At 40.6% G+C, this 11,197-nt stretch overlaps 1 protein-coding gene across 6 annotated transcripts in view; it reads right to left on the reverse strand.

The window, feature by feature from the left end:
- kiaa0825 (KIAA0825 ortholog) overlaps positions 1–11,197 on the reverse strand; it is a 153,116-nt gene that overhangs the window by 75,266 nt on the left and 66,653 nt on the right. The window lies entirely within an intron of this gene.

Raw genomic sequence — 11,197 nt, forward strand, 5'->3', positions numbered from 1 at the left:
CTGTCACATCAGAACTTTACTTGTACTGTATTTTTTTTCTACCTCATTCTTCCACCTGCACTCCGTAACATACACACATTCACAGCCGACAACGATCCACTCTAAAATGGCTAAACAAGCCTGAAACCAGGTGTATATACTGACTGTGAAGTTACACACAAGTAATGCTGAACTCCAAACTGCATTACATAGTGCTGTTTTAGCCATGCTCAAAATCAGCAAAACTAAAAAAAGTTGAACATATCTCCACAACAGATGACTCCATACAGTAGTTCTATCTTTGCGCTTGTTCTCAGGAATTATGTCAGAACGTAAAATGTGAAATCACATTACCACATTACAGGACTTGAAATCACCTATTGACAAACACATAAAATGTTTTAAAAATTATCAATTTCTATTCTTAATATTCCCCTGCAACCCCGCCACAAGTGAGACGGATTGGATAAATCAGTCGGAATTATGGGAAAACAAGAGCGCTGCCAATCAGCACTGGGGTTTGTGCCAGTGCATGAGCGCATGAACATGTTTGTTGGGAGGTGTGTGCATGTGGGTGTGTATTGGGCTGACAGCTGGGCTCGTTCAAGAGGCTTACTGAGCATTCTGCCTGTTTGGGAATCAAAAACCTGTGTCAACAGCATCATACAAAGGATGTAAACAGGCCAAGTAAACATGCTTTCGTTCATATATGACTGCAGGGAGCCCCAATTGTATAATGTGGCATTAGAGACAAAGGAACTTTCAGATCATAATTGCATTGGTCTTAGGTCAAATGGTAAATGACTTAGAGAGAGCATGTGTAGGAGCTGCGGTTTGTTTCAATTGTGTGTACGAACATGTGTGAGTGTGTGTGTGTGTGTGTGTGTGTCTGCGTGTGTGAGTGTGTGTAGACAAGTGTGTCAGTCCATCAGCATGTCAGCGTCACAGCTCGTCACTAAATCCCAGATTAACAGTGACAGGCAGAGATCCCTCTAATTATCTCTTCCTGGACCACATGCAAATACGAAAGATGAACAGAGCGATGTGATTGGCTAGCCTGGCCCGGGCACTGCAGACACTTTAATGAGCATGACGACAGGATACAACATGGTGATGTACCACCAAAATGGACCTGTGCCATTACATGCCCTCACTCATCCCACCAAGAAAAGAAATGTATTAAGTGGCTATGAACCAGCAATAAGTCATATTAAAATGAGATGAGATGTTGCACGATGTTGATTGTGCCATTGAATAAAAAAAAAAAAAAAAAAAAGTAGCACATTTACTAAGTCTTGTCTCAGCCATTTGAAATTTTAAACATCAAAGCCTATGATAAAATAGCTGCTTTTGGGTGTTTGGGACAAATGAAATTGGACATGATATGATGGAGTAACATGATGGAGTTATATAAACATCGATGTTGCATCAAAGGTACAATGACAGAGGAGCACTTAAATAAAACGAGATGCACCTGATATTTTGCCATCCTTTGTATGGGAATTATGTTTTTTAAAAGTTCATTTTCAGTCTATTTTTAAAGCAACGCCCACCATTTGATGACAAATGTCATTTTTTTGCTCCTTTGTAGAAATCCTACTACAGCGGTGTCTTGAGATAAAAGTTTAATTTGTGCCATGACAATGCTGGTATTGCAAAACTAACACATTTTTAATGTGTTTATAATAAGGAAAAGAATAATAGAGATAGAATGTCAAGAAGTAAACAGTTTGCTTCATGACTAATTGGGATTCCAGCTAATTCTGTTGGATGTGGTTTGGCCACTGGGGGGCAATAGAATAGAGTCATTTAGCTAAAGGCGAAGAAGCGATTCACAACTACTCAATGTGACTCAGTAAACTGCATAAACAACATATGCCTGTTAGTATTGGTGTATGACTACTTGTGTGTATGTGACATTTATGCTTAAATAAAATAGCAGCTTGTTGTGAAGTGAGCTGAGTTGAGTTCAGTGTAATAACATAATATATATATAGAGCTCGTATTTCCTAATTTGGCTCGCAAGTCAAAGTACAAAAACTGCCGAATGATGGCTCATTTCTCAAAAAACTCACAAAACGTGCCCTGTATCTTAAGGCACCACTGTATAGTTTCAAATAGCAACAGCAATGGTTTTACAAAGATTCCAAAAGATAAAAGTCATACTTGAGCCACCATGAATGTGGCGTAGTAAAACAAAATCAGTGATGGATTCCAACAGAAGGTAGAAGACTTGCTCTTGACAAATGAGTGCCGCAATAAGCTCAAAAGTCAACTCAGGAAGTCAGCCGGAAAGATGGCAACAAAGTCAGACCGTGTCTTTTTTTTAATCAGCTCCCAGTCCAAGTGAAGTTAGTCAAAACTGCCAACTGGCTTCAAAGGCAAAGCAGGGGATTATTTACCTGAAATATCCAATGGAAACGAGAAAAAGAGAACATTTCTCCAGGATTTCATGGCAAAAAGACATAAATGAACACAACACATGGAAATTTCGCAAGGACTGAAACTGATTATTACGGTTCTTCAAAACTTTCCACAAACATGGGTAACGTTCCATGCTAAAAACTAATTCACTAATGACAAAATATCCAAAATTAAAGCAATGTCTCAAAACAAGTGTGGAAATATTTTTTTACTTGTTGCATTCTAACCTCTTACTTAGACCAATATGAAACTTTTGATGGATTTGTATTGTAAATGTTTTTAAATAACTTACGTGAGCAATAGCAGTGATGAATAATGATTTTTTTTACTGCTCTCACGGTTGTGTAGTGAGGATTGAGTCAGATGTAGTTTCGTCAAACACTGCACTTTTCATGTCAACCTTATAGTGTGCTGTTGGAACAACAAAGATCCCTTTCCTCTGCCGCAGTCAGTTACTTAAACGAGGCACATATTGTAGTTTGTTTGACTGTGCAGAACATTGTCTTTATCTTGGTAATTCCAAGCACCCCAAGTGTATTTAGCGAGCCTTGGGACTTGCCATTTTTAATCAGAAACGGGCGGCTTTGTCTTGTCCCTGTTCCATCCAGCATTTCTATTCATCCTTTGAGGGCTTTGCAGTAGATTAAATGGCATTTTCATTTAGCTCTGATGGTACATACAGCAATTCATCCATCCACGCTTGGAAGTGGAACTGCCCCAGAGGTGGCTGTTCATCCTGTGAAAACTCAGAAAATTACAATATTTACAGGAATTGACCACATACACATGGCCTGGGGGATGCGATTGAGAAGCTTACTCCGTGGTATAATAATCACACTACACTAATAAGCAGCCTTCAAAGGGCAAAATAATATGTGACCATTGCAAACCCCAAGGGGGTGTCATTAGAAACACTAGGATACATTTTGGATAAGATGAATGAGTAAGATAACCAGAAATGGGTGGCAAAATTAATCTTCAGCAAGATGAACAACTGGTTAGCGCACCTGTCTCACAGTTCTGAGGACTGGAGTTCAAATCCTGCCACTCGTGTGTCAAGTTTGGATGTTCTCTCCGTGCCTGGACATTTTTTCTCTGAGTACTCCGGTTTCCTCCGACATCCCAAACATGTGTGGCAAGTTAATTGAATGTGAATGTGAATAGTTTATTTATATGGGCCCTACGATTGGCAGGCAACCATTTCAGGTTTCCCTCGCCTCAAGATAGCTTGGATACACTTCAGCATGCCCGCAACATGCGCACCGCTAGTGAGGATAAGCGGCACAGAAAATTGAAGTGTTGTTAATTATTATACTATCTGTCAGCCTCTGAAAAACAATACTACATTTGGACCACAAAGTGACCAGAGGCAACTCAATAGCGAGCACTCATCATAAATGCTTCATGTCGCCATGATGGTTTGACCATAACCACTATCTGAGAAGACAGATATGCTTTGACCCTCCAGCTGTTTTTTTTTTTTGAGGGTCAATGCAAATATTTCAAATAGTATCCTACTGAGACCTGAAGCCAGAGGAGAAAGAAGGTAAGGAGGGTGTGAAATAAATATGACAAAGGGGGAACGCCAGAGGGCGAGACTAGGGAGCAACAGTTTCGGTGTTAAGGTGTAGCAAGTGTGGCCTATGCCTGCCTGGCTAACAGTTGACTCTGCTGGATGTGACTTTCACAGTCTGCTGGTGGTTTGTGTGGAAGCCATCACATCTGTGACTGGCCGTATGATTAATGAGCCTCTCAGACAGTCTGTGCAGTTTGAGGAGGGGCCATGGCCTTATCCCAGCACCGCTGATTTATTTGCCTTTGAAGCAAACCTCCAAATAGAAGTGCGGACATCCATAGACACATATACACCAGCCATGGTGTGCACAAAGTGTACGACTCAGTGTGACAAAGATGTGTACATGCAAAGGCTTGTCAAGCTCGCCAGCACCTGCTTAAATCTAATGAAAACCTCAATGTGACAATGTTGTCCAGTGCCGATGAATACAAAACACTCCATGTATAAGCACACAGACTAAAAATGTATGCTGTCGCCACCAACACAAACTCACATTCCGAAATGTCAGTCAGTGGAGGAGACACACGCACAAGGGGATGGATGAGACAAAAACAGAAGGCCTTCCTCAATGACACATTGCATTTTTCTGATTTTTTAAAGTGAATAGTCTATTGAATTTCTGCCCTTGCAAGATTAAGAGGCAGATCATGGCTCCTTGTTTCTCTGGCAGTCATAAAATGTCTCTCTGGCTAACCTTGAAGCTCTTTGCACCTAAAATACAGCCAACCAACTGTTCAGAATGGTAAACTAAGCATCATTCCTGCAGTCTGATAAATTATCGCAGTAACAATACAAAAAAAAAAAAACATTATGTGGCCCAGTTGGGATAAATGCAAATGTCAAATGTGTATTGAATCTCTGTGAATGCATAGTACTACAATGTTACTTTGAATATTTAAAACAATATGTTTCAAATGAAAATGTCGTCTGAGTAAATAAGAAAATGAGAAAGAAGTTCATTTAGTACTGCATAACTAGTGAGTAAATTCAAGGTAATTTCAAATGTTGCCCAACAAGATCACATGAAAATGTTTTTCTTTGTTTGTTTTTTTAAAATACGTGGATATAGATATAGATATAGATATAGAGATAGACATAGACGGTAAATGAGAAACCAAGGGAAATTCAGGCAAAATGAATGGTCTTAAATGAACAACACAATAGGCTCACCAAGCTGAGATAAGGAATTACATACAATTTGATTAGCGGAATGTTAACCTTTGACAGGGTGGCACGGTGGCTAAGCTGTAGAATGTTGGCCTCACAATTCTGAGGACCGGGGTTCAAATTGCATGTTCTCTCCGTGCCTGTGTGGTTTTCCTCCTGACACTCTGTTTTTCTCCCACATCCCATAAATTTGCGTTAATTTGAGACTCTAAATTGCTCTTACGTGTTATTGTAAGTGCGACTGTTGTCTGTCTCCGTGTGTCCTGCAATTGGCTAGCAACCAGTTTAGGGTGTACCCTGCCTCCTGCCTGATGACAGCTGTGATTGGCTCAACCACTTCCGTGACCCTCGTGAGAATAAGTGGCTCAGAAAATGAATGCATAGATGATCTCTGACATGTAGATTCACCCATATTTATCAACAAGACATCTGTTTTGTTGCTCTATATTCAATAGTGTGCATACAGTATAGTGCAGAGTGCTTTTTCTCCTTGCTCCTTGAATGCACACACTCTTTTCTACAGTGATGAATAGACAGCTCCATTGGACTGGATTGGGGTGGACGAACTGAAAAGCTGTGGTAAACCTGCTTGTTTTACTCCACAACCACTGGAACAGTTCAAAGTCATACAGTACTGAAGAGTGAAAACAATAGCCAATGGGGACCAGAGTAATGCTGAGGTTACTTGCACTAGAACCCTGCAGGAATGACAATGGCATGTAACGTTTTGGTTGTCACTGATCGATGCTGTCATATTTCTGTATGAGGGTGGATTTGGAGGTTGTTTCAGATGTTCTGTAAATTTAAATATAACTTGACTAAGGAGTGCCATGACTAAGGAGTCCCATGACTTTGATTGAGCTTTTCCTGTGTGTTTATGAGATTTGTGAGAGGGCGTTAAGTACGCCGGGATAAAAAAATTAAAAAAGAATGAAAAAATGTGTCTGCTAGGTGTCTGAAATAGATTGACATTTCATTTAATTTCAATGGGGAAAATGTCTTTGACATTTGATTGCATTGACGTAGGAGCATGTTCATAGCATAAATTGAATGACCAAATTGAGGAACCACTATGAAGATACTGGTTATCAATCATCTCAAAGTATCAGCAAATTGACAACATCATAAGCACTCAATCGAAATTAAAACCTGCAGTGTAAATTCAGTTTAAAAATCAAGCCCAGGAGCAACTTAGTGCATGTTCATGCATCCTTACAAACACTAGAGCCCAAGAACATATGCATACACACACCAACGCGCACCTACACACATACACACTCATCATTCATTCTCTGAAGCGTAAGGTAAGACCGTTAAACCAGACATTCAGCATCTCCCCAGGTTGATCAGCATCCGCTGAGAAGGATGAACACTTTGACATATTTGTTTTTATTTTGTTTCCTAGGAAAAAGCCCCCGCCATACGGCAGTGCCCCGGAACAGATGGTAGTTGCCCACTTCTTGAAAGCAGAAGAGTCTATCCTGGCAATTTAAGGAGCTGCTAAAGCACGAGAATGCCACAGATTGGCATTTTTTTTTTTCACAAAACTGCTATTGTTGTGCAGCTGAGTGGCAACAGTGAGGTTAAGACCATGCAGACTTAATTTTGTTCGTTTTCAGTACCTTCAGTGAAGCTTCCTAAATTCTGCTATCAAATCTAAATATGAATGCTGCTCATACTACAGTTGTCAAGGTGCAGACTAAAATGCCAGCCATATGGAATTATTCAATAGACTGTAGACACTTAAAAATCTCAACAGTGCAAAAATGGTCAGAAACTATTTAGCTGCAGAGAGGTGTTGGAAAGGTTAAGCACAAATGTCCTTGGATAATATAAGATGCTTATGGTGGAATGGAAGTACTGCCCTTGGACACATGTAGCTTCATCGCCCGTTGCTGGGTAATTCTTATCAACCGCAAACCGAACCGTTTGGCACACACAGCCAAAGTGCTTCAAGTCACCTTGGCATTTGAAAGGCTCTCCTACTTTGAAAGGCTCTTTTACCCAGCTCGTTCCATTCCAGTTGATTATTTTTAAAAAATTGCAAATAATTCAAGCCCTTGTAACATCTTTGGGGTAGTAGATTGAACAAAACAATGTTTTTTTCTTCTTTTTTTCATTTTATTTTATTTTTTTTAATCAAAATGCCACTAACAGTTGCAAGTCTTCACTCAAAAAGTGGCCCATAGTCTGGTTGAAAGGAAACTACTCAGTGGAAAAATTATTCACTTGAGAATCAATACCTTTGTTGCAAGCAAGGACGTGTCAGTGAGCATGTTATGACTATCATGCAAAATTCTCCCACAAAAAGCAAATGTATTTAATTTTGGAAATTTGCAAAGTAAAAACTGTTTTAAAGTTTCAGCAAATATACGTCATAAGGACTCTAAATCTATTAAATGTCCTTTTATGGTGTGCCCATGGACCTTGACTATTTGTACAAAGCAGTAAATGCTGTATTAACAGGTCTACTTTTTTGCATAAAATCTGGGATGAGTCTTTTGTTTTGAATCAACATTAAAACAACTCCAATGGCTGTAGTGTCAGCACACTATACAAAAATATAAACTCTTATTACAGTCATATAATCCCCTCGCACTTTGCTGTATATTTCACACCACACAGAGAAACAGATCATATACCACAAAAAATACCCAAAACAAATACCATCAAAGTGTTCCTGATTCGAAAACCATTATTCAACAATGAGGTGTGGACATTGCTCAGAGAAGTAGATGATTCCTGGAAGTCAGACGACCGGCAGGCCAACAAAAAGGCATGGTGGTCTTTTCAGACAGGCAACTAAAAGTCCAAATTTGAGTACAAACAGCACATCGAGGAAGACTTTAGCAGTGACTACACAAGGAACATGTGGTGGGGATTTAAAGAATTCGCAAGCAGCGAGACAATCACGCTATTGGACAGTACCTTACTTGACAAGTTGACACCATGAACAAGTTTTTTGCTTGCTTAAACAACTAAACAAGTTCTTTGCAAACTTTGAAAAGCGCAACCCACACCTATTCTGCCCTTCTAGAGCAAGGCATCGCCCCATCCAGCTGAAGCAGCACCAGCATTGAAACACACTGCACAACTGAGTCAACACAAAGAAAGGAGCAGATTCAGACAGGTTGACAAGACAAGTTCTTAAGGCATGCACAGACCAGCTAGCAGAGGGTTTCACCAACATCTTTACCCTCTTGCTACTGCAATCTGTTGTCCCCACCTGCCTTAATTGATCACCATTGTCCCAGTACCCAAGAAGAACACAGTGAACTGCCTGAGCAAGTATTGCCCACTTGGTCTAACATTTAAAATCAGCAAATGCCTGGGGAGACCCATCAAGGAGACTTTTTCCCAAAGACCTTGAGCCCCAACAGTTTTGAGTACAGAGCAAACAGGTCAACAGAACACCTAATAAACAGCACTCACTATAGCCCTCACACACTGACATAATCTTAACACCTTTGCAATGATCCTGTTTGTAGATTTCTACATTAAAAGAGGTGTACCTCACAAACTGGTTACAAAGCTGAGCAACCTGGGCATCAGCAGCTCACTTTTCACCTGGATACTGGACTTCTTCAACAATAGGATGGGAAACAATACCTCACATACTCTTATCCTGAACATGGGGACAGGGGTGTTTCCTCAGCACCCTCCTCTATTGTGTACTTACTTATAATTGTTCTTCCAAATAACCCCAACCACAAGACTGTCATCAAATTTGCTGATCACACCACCCTTGTAGGACTGATCACAGATAACAATGACTCAGTCTACAGAGAGGAGGGCTGGCATCTCAAGCGATTGTGTGAAATCAACAACCAAGACAAAGGAGATTAACATGGACTTCATGAAATCCAAAAGATGTGAGCACACCGCCCTTTTTATTATTGAAGAGGGTGTAAAGAGGGTGGAAAGCTTCAAATTCCTCAGAGTCCAAATCTCAGTAGACCGCACCTGGAAGGCCAACATCTTCAATCAGGTGAGGAAAGCACATTAAATGGAACAGTTGCACAGGAAATTATGCCAAACCCAGATCCCTCAACACCTGCTGATAAATCTTTATAGATCCACTATAGAGAGCCTCCTGACCTACTGCTGCACAACTTGGTTCAGCAGCTTTAATGCAAAGGAGAGGAGAGACCTCCACCAGGCAGTGAAAGCACTGCAGTGGGTCACTGGAGGCACACTATCCTACCTCAAGGACACCTACACTGGCAGACTAATGTGAAAATCCCGGGGAATTATAAAGGACACCTCTCACCTGGGACACTCATTTTTCTGTCCCCTTCCCTCTGGCAAACACCAAAGGCCATTAAAGTCTACAACCACAAGATTTAAAACCAGCTTTCACCACCAAGGTGTGAAATGACTGCTCGCTTCCATATTAAGAAATAACGACAACCTTTCAAAAGTATTAAGTGCAATCTAATGGAATGTATTAAGTGCAATCACATGAAAGACTGTGCAATATTTTCTGATCATAATCTGTGCCATAACATTTTCCCAAACATGAACAACTGTATTTTCTGTAAATAAGTATCTTTTGATCATTCTGCGGTAATATATGTACTTGTTTGTTCTCACTATGTGTAAATTGGGAAGTGGCTAACTGCTTGTTATTGCTGGGACAGTGATGATAAAACTGGATTTTATTCTATGGTACAAAGGCAGACATGCAGACAGATGTCAGAGTGAAAGGGATATGTAAACAGTGCTGGAGGGAAGTGAGGTCGAAGACTTGCTCAAGGGCACCTCGACAGTAGTCAGGAAGCAGAAGAGCAACTCTTCCAGCAACTAATCACCATTTCACGCTTTGTTTACAGAACTGTGACCCTCTTGTACTTAATTCAATTCAGTTCTTAATTGCTCCCACTTGATTAGTGGCTTCAGATTAATAATGACATACAAGACGTACTATATAGGCTTCAAATGAATCTAAATATCCAATTGATATAATGGTTGGATATTGGGTACCCAATGTCTTTATGTTTCAACTGACTCTCTGTTATCATCATGTGTGGCGTACTAGAGCGGCTCCAACTACTTTGAACAATTCCTTGTATGTTTCTGACATACTTAGCGAATAAAGATGATTCTGGTTCTCATATACTGTAGAAGCAATAGAGTAATTTGAGTTTTTCTGTTTTTACTTAAGAATCTTGATAGTTCTTGGGCTTTATTCCAATCATACTTAAATTACCCTCACTATTGCTCAATAAGATACTCAGCTAAGGGCTACCTATTGGCCAACCATTTTATTAGGGAAGAAGCTGTTGAAGAAACTTAGTTCACCCACAAGCCATCTATCGTCACACTCACACGACCGTGTAGGAGGAAGCCAGGTCGGCCCAGTCAGCTAGGCTACCCTGGGGGTCCTGGGGTAGTATTAATCAGTCTGGTTTCTGCTGAAAAGCTCAATCTGCAAATGATGGATGAGCCATCATGCTGAGGGAACTGAAGTGACGGGTGACAAAGAAGGACACACGAACCTGAATAAAACCACTTTCCATCTTGTCTAACCCCGATGCTACACCATCAAGGTAGCAGGGTGAAAGTGTGGCTGTGTGTGCGTGTGTGTGTGGAGGGATAAGTGTCTCAGCATGTGTCCTGCTCTGCTAATGAAGTCATCTGAACAGTGATTTAACAGTCCTGGTGTAAAAGCCTACTGCCCTTAACTCATAGCCTTGGTCTATTAGAATGTGATATAAACTCTGGGCACAATAACTGTCCTGCCACTGTAACAATATATAGAAGGCCACCGGCCAATGGGCCACACTGCTAACTCAGACAGTCTGGGGAGCAAATTATTAGCTCTGTAAAGGAAAGGGAAGTCATTCAAGGTGACTAAAGCTCTTAAGATGAACAATATCAGCCCTGCGTGTTAATCGGTAACCAAGAAGTAACTCTCAATTTCAAAAAGGTTGAAACCCCTTGCTTCAGGCCCGACACACATTGAAGGATGCAGCCAAACATGAGTAAAGTGAACAATTGGGAAAAATAAAAAATACCGGGTAGTCACTGACCAACGCCCGTACACAACGT

This window comes from Syngnathoides biaculeatus, chromosome 4 (genome assembly GCF_019802595.1).
Source record: "Syngnathoides biaculeatus isolate LvHL_M chromosome 4, ASM1980259v1, whole genome shotgun sequence".
Taxonomy (NCBI): Eukaryota; Metazoa; Chordata; class Actinopteri; order Syngnathiformes; family Syngnathidae; genus Syngnathoides; species Syngnathoides biaculeatus.